General features: G+C 47.2%; 1 protein-coding gene across 1 annotated transcript in view; it reads right to left on the minus strand.

The window, feature by feature from the left end:
• Zhx2 (zinc fingers and homeoboxes 2) overlaps window positions 1-24,474 on the minus strand; it is a 160,734-nt gene that overhangs the window by 65,827 nt on the left and 70,433 nt on the right. The window contains exon 2 of the mRNA XM_059247598.1: window positions 21,296-21,369. The gene's annotated coding sequence lies outside the window, so the exon portion shown is untranslated. The remainder of the gene's footprint in view (window positions 1-21,295; window positions 21,370-24,474) is intronic.

The raw sequence follows: 24,474 nt of genomic DNA on the forward strand, positions 1-24,474 counted from the left end.
TGTGCTGAGCACATAGAGGACAAACAGGTCTGTGTGTTGGGGTCAAAGTACTGAGTGTCAATTAGCAGAGATGAGGAGAAAGGCTCTGTGATGGCTAGTTTTTGTCAGCTTGATACAGGTTGGGGTCATCTGGGAAGAAGAAATCTTAATGGAGAAAATGCCTCCATTTTCTTGACTAATGATTGATATGGAAGGGCCCATCTCACAAAGGGGTGGTACCACCCCCTTGGCCGGTGGTCCTGGGTGCTATAATAAAGCAGGCTGAGCAAGCCATGAGGAGCAAACCAGTAAACAGCACTCCTAAGGCCTTGGCATTGCTTCTTGCCTTCAGGGAGTTTCTGCCCCCTTCCTGGATGACGGACTGCAAGCTGATGAAGTAACCCTTTCCTCCTGACTGGATTTTGGTCACGGTGTTCCATTACAACCATATACACCTTAACTAAGACAGAGAGTTAAATGTATGCCTGGGGAGAAAACACTCCAGGTACAAGTAAAGAAGAAGTAAAAGAGCTCAGGAGGGTGGTAGGATCTAGGCAGAACTTACAGGGGGCTGTAGCTCTGGGGAAGGGGATTTAAACCAATAAATTCAGTCTTTAAAGAAAGGAGCACTGAAGGGCGGGGAAACTTGGAATTCTATGAATATGCAAATGAGGACCCGGATCCAGGAAGGATTTAGCAACCCTGGGTTCCATCCAGAACTCTGGTGACCTTGTTAAGAACCTGAAGTGGGTGAGTAGTGGACAAGTCCATGTAAAATGACAGCTGTGACTGACTGGAAGAACGAGGATCAGATTCACGGCTCCTCTGTCTGGGCATGCAACCCAGTGTGATCACTCCCTAGCTGAGTGACCTGGCCTCAACAGGCCTTAGTTTCTTTACCTGTAAAATGGATGATAACGATCTCTACATCACAAGATGACTGCGAGGCATTAAGGAGTGAATACAGGCAGACGCTTAGAACACTGCCAGGCACAGGAGTGCTCCATGTGTGTTGGCTGCTGTTACTTCTCTGTGAGTGGGACACATTGGGACTGTATCACTTGTTCTTGTTTTGACCTAAAACCACATAATAATTGTACAATGTGGAGAACATGCTGGATGAAGATGGGCACGGAAAAACACCAGGAGTGGGTAGACTGAGCTTCGTTCTAGCCCCAGTGCTGGGAATTCACGTCTGCAAGCTTCATGCCTTTCTTCCATGTTTTAAAACAGAGTGGTATATGCATCTGTGAAAGGGTTGATGGTGGTCTTCTGGGTCTGGGCAGCTAGTAGCAACACCACTTTCAGGATGAGCAGTAGAATTCCACTGATGGGTACCATCCGCTCTACCTCCATATTCTACCACTACCCTGGCTTTCCCCAAGGTATTTATTAAATCATTATTATTTTTCTCCTAGTGGTTTACTACAATGACAAGGGCTTTGGCACAAAGAGGACTTCTTCAATCATGTCATACATCACAGCTGTGTGACTCTGGGCAACTCACGTCACTTCTACAAGACTAGGTTTCCTCATCTCAAAGATAAATTTCTGGTCAAAACATGAAGGAAACATTCAGGGAAATGTGCCTCATGAACAGAGATCTCAATGAGTGGTGGCTGGTCCACAGTGGACTCCCCAGGCAATGCTCCATCATTTAAAGAATATTCACCATGCTTTCTTCTACAAATTTGAATTTTCAGGTTGAGTGATACTGTTCAAAAGGCTGAAGACAAAATGAGGCCTTCCAGTGTTGTGGGTTACCACATCTAGCAAGAATAAAGCTGTCTGGACACGGAGCGGCACTCTGTCCCTGTGTCTAGATGGGTCATCTTCTTGGCCCACGGCTAGCCATTTGGTTACACTGAGTTGACCTGGTATGAGACAAGGGGCTTCGCCACAGACCATCTTATGGAAAAACAAACTCTCTGTTCTTTGTGTGGGGAACAAAAAATCACATCAGATGTGAGGCAACATCCTGGGATCCCAACTTTGTCTTGCCTGTTCCTTGTCCTTTGACAATGTACTTCAGCAAATGGAAATTCAATTGCTCCATTAAATTTCCAAAAGCCACATTTGCAAAACAAAAGAGACAGTCAAAACAAAAACTTCTCAAGCTGAAAGGGATAAATCCAAAAACCAAAGAGTGGATTATGATGTTTTCCAGAAACAATGAAACTTGAGTTTTCAGAACAAGAAGTGCTATCATCACAGATGTCTCAGAGATGTGCCGCTAAGCTCTTCAGAAGAGAACAAAGCTACGGTGCTTGAAGCATGGACACATGGTGGTTACTGTCACCTCCAAAGATAACTTAGATCTCTTGGCTGCATGAGAGAGGTGGGGTGATTGTTCTTTCTACTTAATGGGTAACAAACTGAGACACAGCAAGATTGGTAACATCCCTGGTAAGAGGGGAGCCAGAACTCCGTGTTTCTTAACTACCATCTCTTTTGTTTCTAAAGATCTGATTTCATCTCTGTTGCTGTCATAGCAAAATGATCAAAAGAAATTTAGGAGAAGAAATTTATTTCAGCTTACACTTCATCATGAAGGGAAGTCAAGGCAGAAACTCAATCAGGAACTTGAATTGGAAACCACGGAGGAATTCTGCTTGCTTGCTTGCTCGCAGGCCCATGCTCACCTAGTTTTCTTACATAACCCAGCACCATCTGCCCAGGGAATGGTGCTGCCCACAGTGGGCTTGCTCCTCCTATGTCAATGAACAATTAAGACAACCCCCCTAGACATGCCCACAGGCCAATCTGATCTGAGCAGTCCCTCTGTTGAGACCTCTTTCTCAGGTGACTCTAGGCTATGTCAAGTTGACAGTTAAAGAAAACTAGGATAAAGGTATTCCAGTGCCTGGTACTGGGAATAGTTCAGGATGCTCTTCAGACAAGTTCCTGTGACATCCCAGCAGTCATCACCACTGACCTATATTCTCAAGTACATTCACTTTGGTCATCTGGAAATAGATCATAACCTTGACTGTTGTATTCATACTCCATTTCACAATTATGGAAATTAAGACTCAGAGAGGTGAAATCTCCTCTCAGGTCACACACAACTAACGAACCATACAAATAGAGTCTGTATCCAATATTGCCTCGTTCTTGGGCACTGTGTCATTTGGAGGACACATAACCATGTCTAAGCACTACCAAGATGGAGTCGTGCAAGTTCTAGACTTTAGCAAAACTCTCGCCATACATCTTTGGTGTTAAGAACCAAAAAATCAGTGAGGGCAGCTGAGCAGAGACTGGCCTCAGAGCCAAAAGGGTGACCATGTGAGCCTTGACCAAGTCATGTACCATCTCTGGTGTCCTGGGTTGTCAAGCGGTGTAACAACAGTTACTAGCACACGAGTTCCTTGTCAGCAGGAAACTCGTCTGGTTTGTACATGGCTGGAGCCTCAATATATCGCACGCTATTTGGTATGCAGTAGATGATCAATAAGTGTTCTTGCTTTACTTATTTATCTATTTATTATTCTTGTGTCCATATAAATAATGCATGTGTATGAATATGAATACCTGTGTGCCATGGTATGTGAAAGTCAGAGGACCACTTTTAGGAATGGGTTCTTTCCTTCTACCACGTGGGTTCCAGGGGTTGAACTCAGGTTGTCAGGCTTGCAGGACAAGAGTTTTTACCTACTGAGTCATCTCACTGGCCCGGTTAGTACTCTACAGACAAATAGATGAACAACAGCAGGAAAATAATCACCTCACTGTGCTTCTGTAGTGATTAAATAAGCTAGTGCATGCACAATGCATAGTGTAGACTCATGCCCCAAATGCCAATTATAGATGGCCCTCAATATCTGTAGATTCTATACCCACAGAACCAACAATTTATGGACAAAAAATATTCAAAGAAATATTGTCCTTGGGGGTTGAGGAGAGGGCTCAGTCAATTAAATGCTTACCTTGGAAACATGGGGGCCCGAATTCAATCCCCAGAACTTATGTTAAAAAAATATGGTGTGGTGGCAACTTTTGTCATCCAAACATGGGAGAAGGGGAGCTGGGCAGTCTTTGCTGCTCACTGGCTGCCAACCTAGCCTACTTGGTGAGCTTCATGTCAGTGAGAGACCCTGATTCAAAAAAACAAGGTGCTCTGTGCCTGAGGAATGACACTGATTTTGTCTTCTGCCTCTTTATGCATTTTTATACACATGCACACTCACTTGCAAACACGTGTGCGCCCATACATACATGTGTAACTGCATACATACACATACAAAGATGTACTCTACCTGTACAGCATTTTTCCCTAACCAACATGCTACAACTATTTACCTAGTATTTATATTGCATTAAATACTCTGAGTACTGTGAAGATGATTGAAAAATAGGGAATGTGCATAGGTTATAAGCAAATGTTATGCTATTTACATAAAGAGTGTCAGCATCCAGGGTTACCTGATGGACCCTTGGAATCAATCCCCTGCAGATTCTGAGACAACTAGACCCTCATTATTGTGCCATAGACCTTTACATGTATTATTCAGTTGCACCTTTCCAAGAATTATGAGACAGATCTCGTAATACCCATTTTCTACAAGAGGAAACAAAAAGTAATCTAATAATTGAGGAGAGTATATACCTTTTAATGAATCAAAGCCTTAAAAAAAGAGCTCAGAAGGCTTGGGAGATGGCTCAGCAGTTAAGAATACACACTGCTCTTGTAGAGGACCCAAAATAAAACAGGCTATTGTCACTGCTCTTGGCTACTCACTTAAACTTGATGGCAAGACCTTATTGCTAAAGTCATCACACACTTTGGACATAGGACATGGAGAAATCAAGTGGGTAATGACCAAGAATCTTTGCTTTGGTAGTACTGGACAGTGCTGTGGAGGCTGCTGGGGGAAAGAGGCCATAAATGGTCTTACCCATGTGTGAACTTTGTGACTACAGCCCAAGTCTACTGGTGCAGTCGTGGCACAGATGGTCTTGGGGTAACCGGAAGCTTCTTGATTGAATTTAAAATCCATTCCACAAGAGGGAACACATACTTGGTACAACAAATCTGGAGCTCACAGGCCCCAGGGGTGAACCGACTACTATTATTTTGCTAAAAGTGGAGCTATCCAACTGTCTTCCAGATTTGTATCTCTATGCCGATAGACTAGTGCAGCCCTTCTCAGAGAAGTTTCTTTGGGCAGTGGATGGTTGTTCACGTGGAAACTCACAACCGAAGAAAGTGTGGAGGCCAAGTGTCAGTGAAATGCTCAGCCACACAAAAAAAGACATCCATGTTACTTCCCCGAACCCTGCAAGGCTCAGGGGCCATCATTGAAGAGGGGATGTAGAAAGACGGTGAGAGTCAGAGATCAGGGTGGACCGGATCAAAAAACAGGGTCTTCTGGTCATGGCTGCACCAGGAACTCACAGGAGCTAGGGTGGCTTGCACAAAATCTGCATGAGATTAAGCCAGTCAACGTTCTAGTATGGAGCGGGGGGGGGGGGGGGGGGGGGGGGGGGGGGGAGGAACTCATGAGCCCTCACTCCAGAGTGGAGAGCTAGTGACAGCTGGTGGCTTCGGGAGGAGGAAGAGCCAGTTTTCTTTAAGGGTGTGGCCCCTGGGAGGTCTAACAAGTTCCATTGGATGGTCCCACAGTATGAGGGACCTTGAGTATCTTGGCAGTACAAACTGGAATCTGTGGGCTACGTCTATAAAAAAAAGAGAGTGGATGAAGTTAGGGGCTGATAGGGAGGTCAGGGATGGATCTGGGAGGAATGTGTGTGTGGGTAGATATGATCAAAATGCATTGTATGAAATTCTCAAAGAATTAATAAAAATATTCTGTTAAAATGTTAAGGCAGAAAAAAAAACCATACCTGCTCTCTAATGAATAATAAATAAATAAATCTTAAAAAAAATCATAGCAAGGAGCCATGGCAAGGTTCTAGAGGGACCTGTGGGACTTAGGACATTGGGTCTAGCCTGTCAGGTAGTCTTGCCTTCCTTTCTGAATCTCTCATCTTTGAGGGGCCTCCCTCAAGGAGGGAGGTATACTCCCCACCTCTGACCCCGCCATGGTCTCTCCTGTCAGTAGAGAGGGTCTCCTGTAGACAGAGTGCTCAGCTGTGCTATCACTAACAATAATATTAATCCTAATAAATTGCAGGCTGATGAATCACTGATTGCAGGGGAGAAAAAAAATTATGAGTAAGTTGATTGAAAGTCTTAATAAAGCTCATTCTCAGGGAAGGGTCTGGCTTGGCTGTGGATATCAGAATTTAAACGGAGATTATTTTAAAGATGGTTCTGACAGTCAAATTGCAGAACATCCCTTTTATTCTATTCTTATCCCAGCCAGGGCATAATCACACAGTATCAGAACTGCTGGGTTCCTCCATTGTGAGTACCTTGAGGGCAGGGCCAGCAGCTCCCTGGTCTCTTTGCTGCTGTGTCTAAGGCGGCATCCACAGCCAGGGTGAACTGTCAGGTCTGTACATGTGATGAGGAGCCTAGGCATTAGTGAAAAGAACAAGGGGGGCAGAAAGAGAACAGGATGCTGAAGAGCGACAGCACACAGATTTGTTTATGAATTCCAACTGTCAAAGAGCTTATAGAAATCGATCGCTTAAACTCCAGCTATACGGAGCCAATTATATTGGAAATGATCCCAGCGGTCAACCCTCTTCCTGGGCTATGGAGTCCCAGCTCCCGCAGCCTTTCTGGACAGAAGCCAGCTCCCTGCAAGCAGGCTGGGGTCCCTTCCTCAGAGAGTCTTTGGCGGTGGAAGTGTCACCTAATTTAATTGCAAATGCCCTTGATGAGCATACACCTCCCCGGCGATAGGATTAGGCCCTTCAGTCAGCTGCCACCTGTGTGCCCCCTTCAAAGAGAGGGAGAGCTGGAGGGAAAATCCACATCAACTGTAATTGCGATTTAATACAGTTCACTGGAGAGGACCCTGGGGGACAGGGTGAGGGGAATCAATCGTGGTGATTGAAAAACAATATGAGCATTAAAAGGGGCTGTAGCTGAAAATTCTGGAATGGACAAGGAAAAAAAAATGTCAGCATCCATTTCCTGCCCCCAGGTCAAGGCTATCCCTGATTCTATGCAGTGCGGGCCAAACTCTCCTGAGAACTTGTCCTGTGTCAGGCATTGTACCAGACACAAGGGAACAGAAGCTACTGTGGCAAGAGCCATGTCCTGGCCCCGGGGCATCTCTGTGAGTTGGTAGAGGGTGGAGACAAGAAGATACTCTGATGGGTAGGAAGGTAAGGCAGGATTGGGAAAGTCCCTAAAGATGGAGGTGGGGTGGGAGTACGGTGTGGGGATGGCTGCCTCCCCTCTGCAGGCCATCCATCACTTTATGGACAGTAGGAAAGGTGGGTGAAACAGGTGGGAGGTGAGTGTGAGCTGGAAGTGGTCCACAGCGGTCTATCAGAGGCCCCTAGGAAACACCGGTTCAGGGCAGTGCATTTTAGCATCTTCTAAGGCACAAAGGGCCTTTCTGAACCCTACATGCAACTGGTTTTATGCAAACACAAAACCAGAGGCTGCGCTTCGCTCTCCACGTAAGGATGGATGGCCCTGCCTGGTTATCAGAGTGAAAGATACTCGGGAGGGTGGCTCCCCTTTTGGAGTTGGAATCCTTGAACAACCTCAAGGAGGCAAGTTATGCAGGACCGCTTAAGGGGCCAGGATGCTTCAGATGCAAAGCAGGGCCAGAGGGGAGCACTGGTCACCTCAGGCCTCCGTGAACACTGGCCCCTGATGAGCCCTGACAGGCATGCAAAGAAGATGGCAACAGCCCCAGGAAGTGACTCAGACACAGCAGGGCGGCGGGCCAGCTGGGACGTGTCCCTCAGCCCAAGGCCCGAGCTAAGACAGCTCAGTGGTGCCTGTGGCCTGCTTGTTACCTTCTAGAATCTTCCTTTTCTCTGTCTCTTTCATTTATTCTGACACACACACACACATTGTCTAAGTATACAGCTCACTTGCATATGCTTTTCAATTTTACTTCATTTTTCCTTCTGTCCACTCACACCCAGCAATCACTACTCCATTTCTCTCTGTCATACAGTCACTCATTCACACATTGACTTACTTCATATTCTCTCTCTGTGTGTCTCTCTGTCTCTCTGTGTCTCTGTCTCTCTCTCTCACATACACACACGCCAGCCTGATGCTTTTTGACTCTGGTCATGTGACTTAACCGCACTGAGTCTCCATTTCCTTGTCTTATAAAGGAGACTCTCCCCTAGAGCAGCAGTCAAGACTACCTGCATTAGGCTCCAGAATTTGTCTGCTTGGGCTTGAGTAAATGCTATTTAGATGGGGCAGTTCCTGCCTCCTTCTGGTATATTCTGCCCAGTTATAAGCACAGAGTCTAAAATGCATTATGTGTTTCCTCCTGTGGAATTATAAATGACCTCCAATCTTACGATGATCCTAACAATGATCTCAACTGTTTATCATATCACTTAAACCTGTACTTATTTATTTTTAGGCAGGATCTCCGGTAGTCTTGGCTAGCCTAGAACTCCCTATGTGGCTGAGACTGGCCTTGGGTATCCATGATCATGCTGCTTCCACCTCTCAAACACTGGGACTTCAGGTTGCACCAGCACTCCAGGCCCTGAGCAGTTTCAATAGACTGACGCTTGGAGCATTTTCGGGTTTCCAGGGGAGACAGACAGAGGCACAGAAGGAGCTAAGGGGCTCTTCCACTTCTCTCAGTGCAGCCCCTTAACTACAACCCCCGAGGAACCAGTGGTGACAGCCTGCTGCTAACTCACACCCGTAGGTAATGCCAGGGGTCCTCTTATGCTGATTCTTCTCCTGGGTTTGGGCAAACGCACAGCCACTGTATCCATTACAGCGTCATACAGAATAGTTCTACCACCCCAAAGCCCTGACCACTGCCTTCCATCTCTTCCCTCTGTTTCTCACCTTCTTCTATCTCCACAGTTTTGCTTGGACCAGAACATAGTAGGAATTATCCAGTATGAAGACTGCTGTGGGATGTATGGCAAATGTGTTGCTAATTAATCAATAAAACACTGATTGGCCGTTGGCTAGGCAGGAAGTATAGGCGGGGCAAGGAGGAGAATGAAGCTGGGAAGTGGAAGGCTGAGTCGGAGAGACACTGCCAGCTGCCACGATGAGAAACAGCATGTGAAGATGCTGGTAAGCCACGAGCCATGTGGCAAGGGATAGGTTTATGGAAATGAATTAATTTAAACTGTAAGAACAGTTAGCAAGAAGCCTGCCACGGCCATACAGTTTGAAAGCAACATAAGTCTCTGTGTTTACTTGGTTGGGTCTAAGGCTGTGGGACTGGCAGGTGAGAGAGATTTATCCTGACTGTGGGCCAGGCAGGAAAACTCCAGCTACAGAAGACTTTCTAGTTATTTTAGTAAGTGGTTTAAATGACTTCTTTTATTTTTTTGGAGATTATAATATAATTACATCATTATCCCCTTGTGCAGTCTTTTAAGATTGGCTCCTCCTCTATCAAGCACTGCGTACCAAAGGCTACTCCATGTTGTCACATGCCTTGAGAGCTGTGATGATAAATCTTCTTTGCCAATGACCGAGCTTGTAGTCACTAGGAAGCTGCACTTCTTGTGTGTCTATGAGGGATGAACCTATTCTGAATGTGGGCAGTACTATCACATGTGCTGTGGTCCCCAAGTGATGCAGTATGCTTATCATGCTTAGAGCCTTTTAAAAAACCTTGTGTGTGTGTGTGTGTGTGTGTGTGTGTGTGTGTGTGTGTGTGTGTTTTCCTGTGTCTGTGTCACTTAATTCACCCATTTAATTCAGGATTTCTTTACCTTAGCAGAATTGCCATCTAGGGTTAGAAAACTCTTCATTGATGGGGCTGTGCATGTTGGATAGGTTTGGTACAGCTTGCTAATAGCATCCTGTGACAAACCAAAATGTCTCCAGCCATTGACAGCTGGTCCCTGGGGAGGGGGCTGCTCCCTCCTCTTCTAGCTGCCAAGAATCAGTGTTTCAAATGTTTTATTATTATAGGCATCGTGAGGACTTTCAACGCCACCCCATTCCTCCTGTCTAAGTAGGATAGCCAGGAGGGGCTGGCAGGCAGTTCTCCACATCCCTACACTTCACTCTTGCTGGGTGTGTTCACTTTGATTCCAACCAAATGCTGTCACTGTGTAGTCCGGCCTCTGGCTGATTCTTTCAGAGATGATGGATTTGACATGTTGATGAGTTTAAGTTTTCAGTAGCTTGTCCAAGATCATTTTGAAAATAGGGTCAAGCCAATCCCCTGACCACAGTCCAGGGACTTTCCTTGGAGCTAGAAAGGTCTCAGCAGCAGGATCATGACAGGTTACTACCCTTCTAGCTTGCTTCCTGTCCCCTCTCCCTAATATACCCACCAGCAGCGCCTGGTGCCTTTTCTTCCATAATGACTCCTGCTCTAGGGCATTGACCAGCCCCACTGTTCTGACCCTGGCCCAGTTACCATTGCCTCTTTCTGCGTCTCCTGCTTTGACACAAGCTTACCAACAGTCCAGTTTTTCCAGAGTGATATTAAAAAAACAAAAAACAAACAAACAAAAAAACCAGGCAGGCACTGGGATGAGAGGTCAGTGGGTAAAGAATTTGCTGTGCCAATATGGGAACGTAAGTTTGCATTCCCAGAATGCATGTAAAGCCTGGCAAGGGAGTGTGTGCGTCAGTAACCTCAGTGTTATGTGGGGAGATGGGAGGCAAGCTAGAAGAATCCTCAGAAGCTCATGGACCATCCAGCCTGATGTGTGCAGTGGTGAACAACCAAACCGAGACCCCGTCTCAAACAATGTGGAAAGTAAAGACTGACACCCAAGGTTGCCCTCTGACTTTGTCATGTGTGCCATGGCATGGTTGTGCCTGCACTCACATACGTGTACATGAATGCAACCCACACGTAACAACAAAAAAATAAAATAAAAATATATAACAGATCATGTCTCTTTGGTGCCAGTGGCCTCCCATGTACGTTGTATGCAGGTGAATTTTGCATGTCCCTTCCACTTTGTTCATGGACATTGCTTCTGCCTTCTGAAGGGGCGTCTATAAGTGCCAACCTAAAGAACCAGAGGCTGGGCATGCAAAGCTCAGGAAAGGTGGGTCAGGACCCAGTGCAGATGTCACCTAGATCCATGTGACCCTCCTATACTCTTTGGTCTCGATGTCACTAGTTTTCTGCAACCCTTCTACTCCCATGAGGACCAGGCTACCGTGGCCAACACGACTCCTGTGACATGGGATTTGCTTCAGCTTTGTTTGGGTCCACTGACCAGAGCCTTGGGCCCCCTGCTTCTCTAGGACTGCCATTGCAAAGGAGAGGCGTTGCTAATAGGAGGGACTATGACCCATGTAAGATCAGAGAGGGAAGAGCTGATGTATTCCTGACTCTCTCCACTCCCGGTGACAAGTTCTGAGACACAGCACAGTCAGTTCTGCCATGATGCTTGAAAACAAAACATTGCTCCAACTCGAGATGCATTAGAGGACAGTTATGCACTATGTGAGTTTGGCTTTTGCCTATGCCAGGCTTCAGCCATGAGAAGCAGTAGGAGAATTCAGAGAAAGCTGACCCCGAGTCCTTAGAATGTCGTCTCCCTTTTTTTTTTTTTTAAAGTGCACAGGATACTATGATGTCACCACTACTTCCTGAGACTGGCCACATGGGGAAGGTGATTATCTCAGAGGCCCATTACGATAGTAACAGAATGCATGCATACCACAGAAACATGCCAGCTTCCTCGGTTTACCCGATGGGTTAACAGTCACATAGTCCATAGCTGGCACTATAACTCTGGTCTCATGTCACTCTCTTTCTGCCACCTCACAGTCATTCATAAGGTGCCACTTCTTTCACCGGTTCAAGGAAGTGGGCTTTTCTGCAAAGCAAGGTGCCACGCTCCTTGTCCTATTTGTCTATTTCTAAACCACAGGTGACCTGTAGAACCGTCCTGGGTTTCCTGTTCACAGCACTACGTCCCTAGCCACGTCTTGCCCGTAGCTCTGTGACTTTGCATGTGCAGTTTTGTGGCACGGTGCCTTGGGGGACATGTACCCTGCATTATTGTATAATCAACTATGCTCCACGTGGCCACTCCAAAGACTCCATGAGTCCCGGTAACTGAGGGAGTTCCTCATGGGGTGACGGGGTGGCTGAACACTGCATTCATGGGATTTGCATTTTTTCTGACTTCTCTTTCCCTTACTCTTGTTCTTGCCTGGGTCTAGACAGTTTTCCCTCCCATCTCCGTCTTATCCATGATACGAAGTTATGAGCTTTGTTTCAGCCTCTTTTGTTTAGGGAGAACCTAGACTGAGACAGTGGACCCACATGGGAAACGCAGTAAGTACATAATTCTGCCAAGAACCCAGGCTTGGTGCAGCCAAGGAACAGGAAGAAGCAGTGGGGTTGAAGTCTAGGAGGTGAGAAGGGATGTGGTTGGAAATGAGGTTGGAGAGGAAGGGAGGGTGAGGACTTTCCAGGCTCAGGAAGAAGTTTGGAAGTCTATCCCTGTGTAGTGCAAAGTATAGATGGTTACAGATTCTGGGAAGAACGGGATTTGACTTTATCTGTTATTTGTTTATTGGTGTTAGAGACAGGATTTTACTTTGTGGTTCTGCTGGCCTGGAACTTGTTCAGGTTGGCCTCATACTCATGGTAGTCCTCCTGCCTCACTCTCTGGAATGCTGAGATGGCAGGTACAATCCATCATAGCTGGCTTTGGTTTGTATTTTAAGAATTATCTGCTTGGTTGGGCCTCGTATGGGGAGACCCTTTCTAGTGCTCTGAATGAGAATGTCCCCCATAGGCTCAGATGTTTAACACGTGATCTCCAGTGGGTGGCGCTGTTTAGAAAGGCTTAGAAGCTGCGGCTTTGTTGAAGGAAGTAGGCCACTAGAGAGGGGTTCGGAGAGTAAAAGCTCCCATGCCACTTCCAGTTCACGTTCTCTACTTCCTGCTTGCATTTTAGGGTGTAAGTGCTCATCCACCATGTCTACAGCTTGCTGCCATGCTTTCCATAACAGACTCTAACCCTCGGGAAGTCCCAATGAACTCTTTCTTTTATACATTATCTTGGTCACGGTGTTTAATTACAGCACCAGAGAAGTAACTAATATATCCCTTATGTCCAGATGGGAGATGGAAGGTACCTTGGACAGAAGCAGTGGTTACAAAATGATGACGTAACTGTTAAGCCTGGGGAGGAAGAAGACATTCCAGGGACCTAAGGACACACTTGATGTGTTTCATTAACATCAATTTCTGAGCAGGTCATTACTCATTATAGAAACAAAGAAAAAACTTTCAAAAGGAATTGAAGATTCGTGGGAGGCAATGGATCATGGACACAAAGGTCACAGTGTTTGCAAACGTATACAGCTTTTGCTCTGTGCATGCACACGCACTTGGGCACGCACATGTAGAATGATGTCAGGAAAGGCTATTGTTTCCAACTCCCCCTTTAAGGGAACAAAGATCACAGTGCAAAGTTTGTGTCTGAAACACGGCCAGAGAAAAACAAAATTAATCACATTGGGGAAGAGGCTACCGCAGGGCCAGATAAAGACTGAGCTTTTAATGGAGTGTCTGATTCAAAACCACTAAAATCAGAACTTCCAGTTAAGAGTTAGGGACTCTACTTAAAACAGCTCTCTATTTCAAGTGGGACATGGGAGCTGGGAAGGAGATTGATTTAAGTTAATTAAATCTAGGGCTTAATGAAGTGTTTGTTCTTGGATACACACTCTTGCATGGCTAATGTAGGTCTGGGTGCATAGCATGATTACATTTACAAGCTTAAGGTTGTAAGGAGGTGGGGGTGTCCATTGGACCTGTGAGTGCAAAGACTTTTTAAACAGGGAGAATCATGGAGTGGCAGATGAATGACTTAGGGTGGGATAGAGCCCCTTCTCAGGAGAGCCAGGGTGGGGACAGCTGGTGTCTAGTCTCCATACTGCCTCTCACCAGCAGAGTGACCTTGGACAAGCGATCCATCCCAAAGGACTTTTTCTCTTGTCACATGACATACCTAGGGTGGTTCCACCCCGTGCCATGGATGACATTTGTCAAACTGTTTCTTTTCTTTTCTTTTTAACATGCAACAGAAGTGCCAGGGGGTGCTGTTTCCCAGGTTTGCCAAGGTGCTGCTGTGAGCACTTGATGTGGGTTAATTCACTGAATTCTCACAAAGCTCTCAGATGCAAGCATAGTCACCCTGCTCTACAGAGGAGCAAACGGACAGGAAGTAAGCAATGGAGTGCTAAGGCTGCATGGACAGTAACTGGTGAGACACAGAAGGACACTTGATTCTGATCAGTTAGTGTCAACCTTCACATCTGCCTCCTCGAGGGGTGGGGTGGGGGGTAGGGGTGGGTTACCAAAACCTAACTGCTCTGGCCTCAGTTTTCCTTTCTGTCCAATTTGGAAACTCCTCTCTGCCATGCTCTTCCTCTTCAAGAGAGGGAGGCTGCAACGTCAAGGCACTTAAAGGGCTTCATGGACGGGCAAGCAGTGCTAGGGGTAGAGGCTGATTACTCCAGTCTAGCCCCTTTTGGTCCTTTAACCCGGGTTCACATGGCAGAAATGACCTGTCAGCAACATCACTCCTACATAGAAGGACCTCGGTCAGGTTGGCCACCGGGTGTCAACATCAAGTATTGGGACTTGGAGGACGCCGCAGCTCTCCAAGTATATGAGTGACTTAACTTGGCGCTGTGACCCAATTCTAGGCAATAAGCAACTTAAGGAAGGGAGGGTTGATTTTTGCTCTGAGTTTGAGGGGTTGTTTGAGGAGACAATGTCCATTATGGTAGGGGAGGCATAGAGAATATGACATCGCTGGTCACAAGGAGTCTGCTTTCCAACTAAAAGCAGAGAGGCATGCATGCTGGTGCTCAGCCCACATTCTCTGTTTTCTTCAGTCTGGGACCTTAGCCCATGAAGGATGGTGCTGCCCACATTTGGGGTGGATCTTCCCTTTACAGTTGAATCTCTCCAGGAATGCCCTTACAGACATGCCCAGCACTGTGTCTCCTAGGTGATTTCATAAACTGACATTGAAGATGAACCACCACCCTGAGTCACTCAGGTTATATCTCCTGTCTCAGTAGCTTCCTGGAGGCCCACAGGACTTATCAGCTTGAATGCCCACAGTCTGAAGATCAGACTACAGATGGCATTGGGTTAGCATGACTCCAGGCCTGTGGCATGGCTTCTAGGGCATGGCTTCCACAAGTCATGGTCTCTCTTAGGGGCAGCTGGATCTCTAGTTTCAAAGCGACAACAGCAACTCTATTTTAGTCCCTTTTCTGGCCTTCTTCCTACTGAGCAGAAGTGGGAGAGTATACCAGCTTTGGAGCAGCCAGCCGGCTTGTGTCCACAACCCAGCCCTACCACAACGGGACCTCTGGAAGCCACACACTGTCCTGAGCCTTGGGCTCTTCCCTCTGAAAGTATAGGGACCACACTGAGGCTGGGTGATAGCTTAGTCATTACCCCTCCCTTTACCCATTCTCTGTGACATGACCCAGTGGAGCCCTGTCACTGTGACTCTGTTTTGTGATTGGCTTTGGGAGAGTAGATGTTGGTTAGTGACGGTAACTGAGGCACCTTCTCTTCGGACCCTTACTCTACTGTCATAGGTCATGCCCTGGTAAACCTGTGCAGGGTGAATGACTTACACAGCTTTGTCTTTTGTCATCCCAGTTGAGGTCACCCTAGGTCAAGCAGCACACAGTCAATGTTCAATGACACGGATAGCCAAGACCACACTCCCCTAAACTGACCTCAAATATGGAAGCCATCTCATCCCAGAGAGGCCATGGATTGTACACTTCAGATTTGGGAGCTGACTAAACATGTCCTCCCACGAGGCTTATGGGGTTGTTTGTTACAAAGCACTACCATGGTAATAAATAACCAAAATGGCCAGAGAAGGGATTTTAAAAACTGGAGCAGGCTATAACTTTATGACTTCAAATTTGTTGCACAATTTGAACTTTGCTCTCCCTGCTTGTCTCTTTGCTCTGGAAAGCAACTGGCAGGAGCTGTTATTTTTACACACACACACACACACACACACACACACACACACACACACACACACATACACCATACATTCTGTGGTGTTCCACTCAATGAAATCTTGAAGAGGACAGAATAGAAAACTACAAGTTTTATACCCTCCCTTCTGCCTCCCTCTTCCTCTCCCAATCCATTTATTTTAATAAAAATCCAATGAATACTCCAAATAAACAGGTCGTATTTGTTTAAGACAAGCCTCCTGCTGCTGCCAAGACTCTGCCTCTTTAACAGTCAAGCCAGGCCATGCTTCCTCTTTAAACTGCAGCCTGTATCTGCTGCCGCGGGCTCCTCTTCATATTGCTCCTCCACGCTTGAGTCCCACCCTGTCTGTGGACATGCATGGCTCCCGTGGTACCTATGGCCACTTACCTAGGCGATTCTTAAGACCTCATCTAGAGGTCCTGTGACTCCATATCACTCCAGTTTCCTCATTTGCAAAGTGAGGGCAATGACGATGATATAGTCTCACAGACTTGCCTGTGAAATTTTAATGAGATTATCATACGACTCCAGCTCAGCCTTGGGGTTGGAGTAGAGGAAGCATTTGGTACATATTAGATCCTATAATGGCATACTTGGTAACATGGAAAAGGAGGTCCTGCTCCGCATTAATTTTCTGCTTGGCATCTCCCACTGTTTTAAATACTCTTTTTTTTTTCTAGGTCTTCTCATGTGTTTATGGCCTCATGGCAACTCTCAGTGAAGACAGTGCTGCGATCCCACTTCATGGATGAGAAAACTGAGGCACAGAGAATTTAAAGAACTTACCCAAGAACATACAGCAATGAAGCCACTACATTGTTCTCTCCGTTTTAGTTATTCATCCCTCTTTCTCACTGTGAATCTAGACTGTAATAGGAGCTTAGTACAGTGCCGGGCACACAGACTAACATAGTGATGGAGGTGGCCATAGCCTGGTCTTTTCTCTCTTGACACACCCCTTGGAGGCAGGGGTCTGCATCGCCTAATCTCTGCACCTGCTGCTACTGAATCAACTGGGTCAGACAGATGGTGCTTTGACGAGGAGACCAAGGCTGATTCTCAGCCTGGCGTGCACACTCCGGGCTTTGCACACGCTGTCTTACAATTCAGTTTTGACTTGAGACATGGGAAGCAGAAAGGCTCTCAGCAGCCTCAGATGAGCTAGGGGGTGGGTCAGCAGCTTGGTGTAGAAAGCCGGATTCAATAATGCTATCATGCTACCCTTGTCCTCACGGAGCCGTTGTGACATCCTGCCTTTAAAAATAGTGACAACCTTCAATTGCCAGGCATGACCCATGTCTGGCCTCACAGTGGCTCCTGGCCCTAGAACACCCACATTTTCTGGTGACACACAGCGTACAGGGATCTGGGGACTGATGGCTTTGTGCAAAGATGTCCTTATGGACCCCTCTAAGCCCTCTGTAGTGCGGTCGTTCTTACCCGCCTGTCAGAGTGTAATTTTCATTAAATATTAAAGAGCTGTTTGTTAAAATAATGTCGTCATGGTAACAGAATTGGGTGGGGGTGCTGGAACAGCCTAGCGCTGCCCAAATTGCAGCATATTAATCAAGTGCTTTGCACTGTGCAGTGAGCGTCCCTTTGAGCTATCTGGTGACAAGGGCTCTGGAGGATCTAAGAGCTTGGAGCGTGCAGCTGTCGGAGCCAGAGATGCAGGCTCTCATGAGGTCCTGGGGCTGAGCTGTGCTTGTTGGATGGGTGGATGGATGGATGGATGGACAAAGGAATGAACGCCAGAATACACACTCTAGCTGTTTAGGTCAGAGCTGTTTCTGACAGATCTTCTGTTTTTCATTTGCCCTTTTACAGTGGAAAGGAGTTTTGCCAGAAAGTTGGCGGGAAAAGAGATAGGAAAGCAAATCAGGGGGCGAAGGCAGGACTTCTTTTGCCCACAGGGAGCTAACGGCAGCCACCATGGGGAGGCAAAGGAAAACAGATCAGAACCAGGCTGCTGGGGTCAATCTCAGCTCTGTGTACTGTGAAGAGTGACCTGCTCCCCAAAACCTGTACTCCCACATACATTGGGGGACCACAGCTGTGCTGGCTTTACGTCCGTGGATGGGTGAGGGATTCAAGACAATGCCCTTCCAATCCTAACCACCCACTTTACCACCACCGCTGGCTCGTGGCTGCTGTGGGCATCACAGCTCTGGCGGCAAAGGTCATCAAAGTCACCACTGAAGGATGATTTCAAAGGTGCATTTACAGTTGAGAGAACCCGGTGGGTCCTGACCACTGCTCAGGCTCTTTCTTGGAAGGGGCCAGATGGTGGCCATACACCATCGTCTGGTTTGTGAGGGTAGCCACCAAATGGTCATATGCTAGAAGGTTGGCCTCTAGGGTTGGGATGCTGATGGGTGGGGCTTTTAAGAGACTTGGCCTAATGGAAGGTCATTAGGTCACTGGGAGTGCCACCCTTGGAAGAGATGAATATAGTTCTCTCAGGGCCTCTATTAGTTCTAGTGAAAGTAATGTGACATAATAAGAACAAGCCTGACTTTCTCATCTCTGGCTTCCTGTCCTGCCACATGTCTTTTCCACGCATACTCCTGCCATGGTGATACTGTCTACCAAGAGCCCAAGTGGGTTAGGATGCTTGATCTTGGACTTTTAGTCTCTAAAACTGTGAACTAAACAAACCCCCTTTCTTTATACATTATCCAGACTCAGATTTTCTGTTATAGTAACTGAAAATGGACCAATATACAATTTCTATAGAATAGTAATCTTTTGTTTTGCAGTGATTTTTTTTTTATATATATAAAAACACATGAACATTTTAAGCTCACATTCCACACATTGCAGGCTGGCCCCTGCCATAGCTCCTTAGGAGGAAATACAGGAAAAAAGAAAGCAAAGTAAAAGTTGTCCCTTCTCTGCCCTAGAAGGTAAGAGGAGGGGGGATTGGACATTGAGCCATACCATGATCCCTGGGGCTTGCAGCTGGCAGCAGGCTTCGAAGCAGGGTCAGAGACATGAAGGACCATAGGAATGGGACAGCAGGAAAGGTGCACACCCAGTAGACCACTCACAGCATCTCCGTTTTTGGAGGATGAACTCAGAGCAAACATTGCATCCTGGTTCCACCCTGCAGCTACTGTGGAGCCTCTGACTAGAGCCCCTGCTTCACCTCTAGCCCACATGACACCCTCAATGAGCATAATAGTGACCAGATCCTTGCTGTGTCCTGCCCAGCACAGGGACAGGCAGCTTCATACCAATCACTGGATCTTTATGACCACAGGGTAAGGTTTGTCCCTGCCCTCATTTAGCAGATGGGGAGACTGAAGTACAGAGAGCCCAGCAACTTACCCAAGGCCACGAAGCTAGTGGAGAGCCAGGGCTTGAACCTGGCAGTCTATGCTAGGGTCTCTTCCCTTCAGCACACATCCTTAAATTCCCTCGACATCACTTTATTTGACTGCCACTCCCTGAACACTTACTATGTGCCAGGGCCTGTGCATGCAAGGGCACATTTGTCCTCACAGCTCAGCTTCTGCTTGAAGACTCTTAAGGATGTCATGGGACATGACTCGTAGTCACTGTCCAGCCCCCTTCCTCCTCTTTCCCTTTCTTTCTGCTCCCCCTTCTGCCCTCAAATAGTGTCCAGGACTCCGCTGAGTGCATACTCTGCACACAACCACTATCAAACACTGGCTCTTCATCCAGGCCAGTCATTTCCAAGACAGGAAAAAACACCATCCCCAGGCCCCCACAGTGCTTTGCCCTCCAGGTCAGTGGTTCTCAACCTGTGGGTCTTGACCCCCTTTTGGGGTCAAATGATCCTTTCACAGGGGTTGCCTAAGATGATCAGAAATATCATATACTTACATTACAACTCATAATGGTAGCAAAATTGCAGTTATGAAGTAGCAACAAAAATAATTTTGTAGTTGGAGGTCACCACAACATGAGGGACTATATAAAAGGGACACATCATTAGGAAGGTTGACAACCACTGCTCTAGGCCCGGGGAATGCTTTCTGCCACTACCTTGAGGGCACCGCAGCTGGTCGCTTATATTCTGCCCTGCATCTTGGATCTCACGCCTGCCTAATATCATGATTTGGGTCTAGAGCCCCATTTTTCTCCTGTCCAGCAGGTAGAGGTTTGGTCACCTGACTTTGTGGGAAAAGTCTTGCCCCTGCCAAAGGACCCAAGCCTCTGAGTAAAGCCATCTTCATATCTCTGGCATCTACATACTTGGTTCTTCCCACCTCTGCCTCCTGTGGGTTTTGGAAACTGGGTGGTGGGTGGTCCTTTTTGCATCTTTCTTAGGCCTTTTCTTCTACTCTGTGCAATCAGGGTCTTGGAGCAAATCCTCTGATGGTGTGACTAGCCCAAAATTCTTCAGAAACGTTGTGGGAGGAGGGATGGCTGAAACATCCCCCAGAAAACCTCCCATGATGCTTTGTGTACTGTCTGCCCATCATGCTCACTAGGCGTTCAGGATTACAGGTGTGCATCAGGGCTGCACCGCATGAGCCAGTCACATTGGGGCACAGGGGAGACCCAAGGTCATCTCACTCAGTAGCCTCTGCAATGGCCGCCTGAAGCAGAGACATTATCCTCCAGTTTTCTCCTCAGTCCTCACTGTCTTCCTACATCCTGCCCCTTGAAGGTTCTAGGTCATCGCAGAAGAGAGTGCAAAACACTGCTTTATCAAAACCTCTCAAGTCAATATTTTCTGTGGACATTTGTCCATCTTCTCCTTGAACTCTGCCACTGATGGGGACTCATTATTGACCTAAGCTTTTCATTGCATTTGTGCGTATCTCTTTGGTCAGAGAGTTTTGCTTAGGTCAAGGCATTGACAGTATCCCCCCAGCCAACCTGCTCCTTCCTACCAGGGCTAATACTTTCTCTGTGCAAGGGTGGCTTTGCCTACTGGCTGAGCCAGGCAGTACACACTCTGTTCTAAGACTATTTTTTTTTCTTCTGAACATAACTCTAAAAATATGCCCCTGGCCTGGAAGTCTGAGTTTCTGTCATCTGTGCAGAGAGGGGAGAGCCAGCCACCTGCAGGCTCATGGCTTCTAGGGAAGCCCTGGCAGGAAGCCAGCAGATTTTTGAGAGGTTCGCACCTGGAAGCTTGGCTCTGTGCTGTGTCCAGGTGCCCATGGATGGAAATACAGTTGCAGGGCCGCCTTTCCCATGCAGCTCCTACCCGTTCCTGACATCAACCTGGGCCATGGGTGACCACTGCCAAACACAGTATTACTTACCAGTGTCTGCTCCGTGTTGCTTACATCCTGGGAATCTTGCAGCCGGATTCCCAGAGCAGCCGGTGCGTGGAGACCTGCAAAGAAGAGAAACTTGGTGTGAGAATCAGGGCACAGCAACTGGGTATCCAGCTTTCTCTCCCAGCAGGATTGAGCCATGGGGAAACTGGGATGGAGGTGGGATGATAAAAATGATCCCATAGAAGGACCCAGGTGTTCATCAAAGCAACTTCCCGATCTCTAGGCTTTGTGGCAATTCAGAGCTAGAGAAAGAAGAGTTAAAAAAAGACCCCAACCCTGGATGAGTCAGCAGCCTGTGGCAAAGAAGAATTTTTAGGAGGGTGAAACCAAAGGCAGATTGCTTGGGTGTGGAAGGGGGTTTGGGCTTCTCTGGCCTCACCTAGAGTCTCCTCAAATCATCCTTGCCTGTCACCAGCAGCGGGCTGTCCAGAGCCCCTTTGTGGTACCAGCAAAGGGGGAAGCTCAGTGTTCAGGCCTCAAGCAGAAAAGATACAGCAGTTCTTACAGCAAAAGCCCCCAGAGTGTATTGAGAGATTCCTACCAAACACACCCTGTGCGCTTTGAAAATTCCTCTGGAGAGCTGTAGCTGGCAAACAGGGCGTGTGCCCGGTGCTGCTGATGTGTTCCCAAGATGGCGAGTTGAGGCCTGGGCCTGGGGGGCTCTGCAGTCGGCCAGTGGGGGTGCCTTATGAACATGAACACGTGTGGGGCTGCTTATGGCTGTGGGACTCTCACCCTTTGCTCCCCGTGTCTAGGACCCTCGAAAGCCTGCTTGTTTTTTCTTGTTTCCTTTTGAACTCTCAGGTGAACTGAAGTTTCTCTGTTCTCCTAGGGACACCTTTTGCCTGGGTAAAGGAGAATTATCAGGGTTGTAGTTAGGGTTTATTGGGTCTTGACCACACTTCCCACAGTTGCTCTTGACACACCTGAGCAGGATTCTCACTGTTCTGAAGATGTGTTCCTCTGAATAGCAAAGAGCAAAATCACACCATGTGAGACTTGCTGGGAAGACAGCCTCGGAGCTGCGGATTCAGAACCCGCATTTTAACAAGACCCACCGGCGGCTCCTGGGCACAGGCTGTAAAATGTGCTTTATTATTCTCTCAACCGTGGGAAGAAGTCTGTGACCACTCTCCAGGTGAGGAAATGGTCGAGCGAAGCAACAGTAGGCTGCTATGGCGAATGAGCTGGTGAGAGGTAGAGCAGATTCAAGCCATTTCCATTTGCTTTTGGAAACTGTGTTCCTTTCTACCACACCATCTGTGGGGCAGGTAAAGTAAAAGGGGGAGGGGCAGGTAGGCCATGCTTAGTACAAGTGGCCTAGGGAAGAGCAGTCTGCTGAAGAGTGTGTGTTGGGGATGCGTGCGATCTCAGGCCAGGGATGGTATTGCAGAAGGGGGAGGAACACGAATACAGAGGCAGGTGCCCCTCCTCAGTTATGTCAAGAGCTGGCAAAATTCCCAGGTCTTGGACCACTCCCCTCAGGGGAACACAAACTTCTGCACCAAATCACAGTGTCTAATCGATTCTGATTTTAAGGAATTCTGATCTCTTGCCCAATGTCCACAGAATTACCCTGAGAAGAGCCCCCCTCTTCCCAAGGAGACCAGGTAGCCTTAGGGTTCAGGCAGTGGCACTCAGAAAGTGCTATTGCAAGCAGGTGAGGGCTGCTATTTTCTGATTCCAAGTCCAGATATATGACCGGAGGCATCTAGCTAGTCATAATGGGGGAAGGGATGTCACACATAATTTTTCCCCCTCTTGATTACTGACATCCTACTCCATATGTTTTTCTTCCAAACTCTCATTATGAAGTGGGTTCTCATGGGACTCATGGGTAAAGGCAAAGATAGCTCACAACTCACATAGGGGTCATGACTGTTACCTTTCTCAGTCTCAAGTGACCAGTTGGCATCCTTGATTTGAAAGTTAGGCATATCACCCACAAGGGATTGGTTCAAGACCCTCTCTAGGTATTAAAGTCCTTGGATGCTCAAGTCACATAAAATGGCATAGCATTTACATTTAATCTTGCCAGATCTTTCTGTATACTTTCTATCATTCTGGCTGACTTATGATGCTCAATAGGATATAATGTTATGTCACTAATTGGTGTAATGTATTGCATAATGACAAGAAAAGGTCTACACATATTTGGCATAGGTGTGATGCTCTCCCCCTCCCCCCAGTATTTTAGATCCACGGCCCATCAAATCTGCAAGTGCAGAACCTAAAGCTATAGAGAGCTGACCACATCATTTGTTCTTCCGAAGTGGATTTGCTCCTCTAAGGCACACAAGGAGCTGTGTCAATAAAACACAGATGTTTCCTTGGTTCACACAAATATTCTGCCCCCCCCCAAGCACCAGCAGTGGGATGCAAAGTGCCCCGACAACTGAGCATAGTACTCCACACTACATGCCCACCTGCCTCTAGCTCGGTGCCTCCTTGACTCTGTTGTGGTTGCACGGAGTTTCAGAAGGTTTGCCCGAACCCCAGGCAAAAGCTGTATAAAGCTGTCCACCTGGCACAGCTGCTCTGCCACCCGGTCCTGTGACTTGTCCACATTTCTTCAACCTGCCAACCTCAGCCCTTCCCCACCGCCCTCACTCCTTCTCCAGCTACCTTCCCTCAACTTCCACCGTTGCACAGAAAATTGTTTGAGAATGCCATATATGCATATAATATATTTTGGTCAAATCCATCGCTCATTTATTTCCCTCCAATACCCACTTTCTCCATTACCACTCTCTTTTCTCAATTTCATGGGCTTTTTTTTTTTTTTTTTTTTTTTGTAAGCCACCGAATATACTTAGTACTGCCCATATGTGCATGGGCAGAACCATCGACGGAGCATGGGTCACTTCTTAGGTCCTGCATCCCTGAAGAACACTGACTTTCCACCCCCCTTCCCCAGCAGCTATTCGTTGCCAATGGTTCCATAGACATGGGTGGAACTTCATGAGCTCCTCCCCCATCCACGCTAGGATTCTAGCTGGCTTGATCTTATGTTGGTCTTGCGCATGTGGTCATGGCCGCTGCGAGTTCATGTCTGTAACTGCGGTGTCGTGTCTGGCAAATACTATCTTGCTGCAGATGTCTCCTCCTTCCTGCTCTTGGAATTGTTCTGTCCCCCTTTTCTGAGATGAACTCCGAGCTTT

This window comes from Peromyscus eremicus, chromosome 20, assembly GCF_949786415.1.
Source record: "Peromyscus eremicus chromosome 20, PerEre_H2_v1, whole genome shotgun sequence".
NCBI lineage: Eukaryota > Metazoa > Chordata > Mammalia > Rodentia > Cricetidae > Peromyscus > Peromyscus eremicus.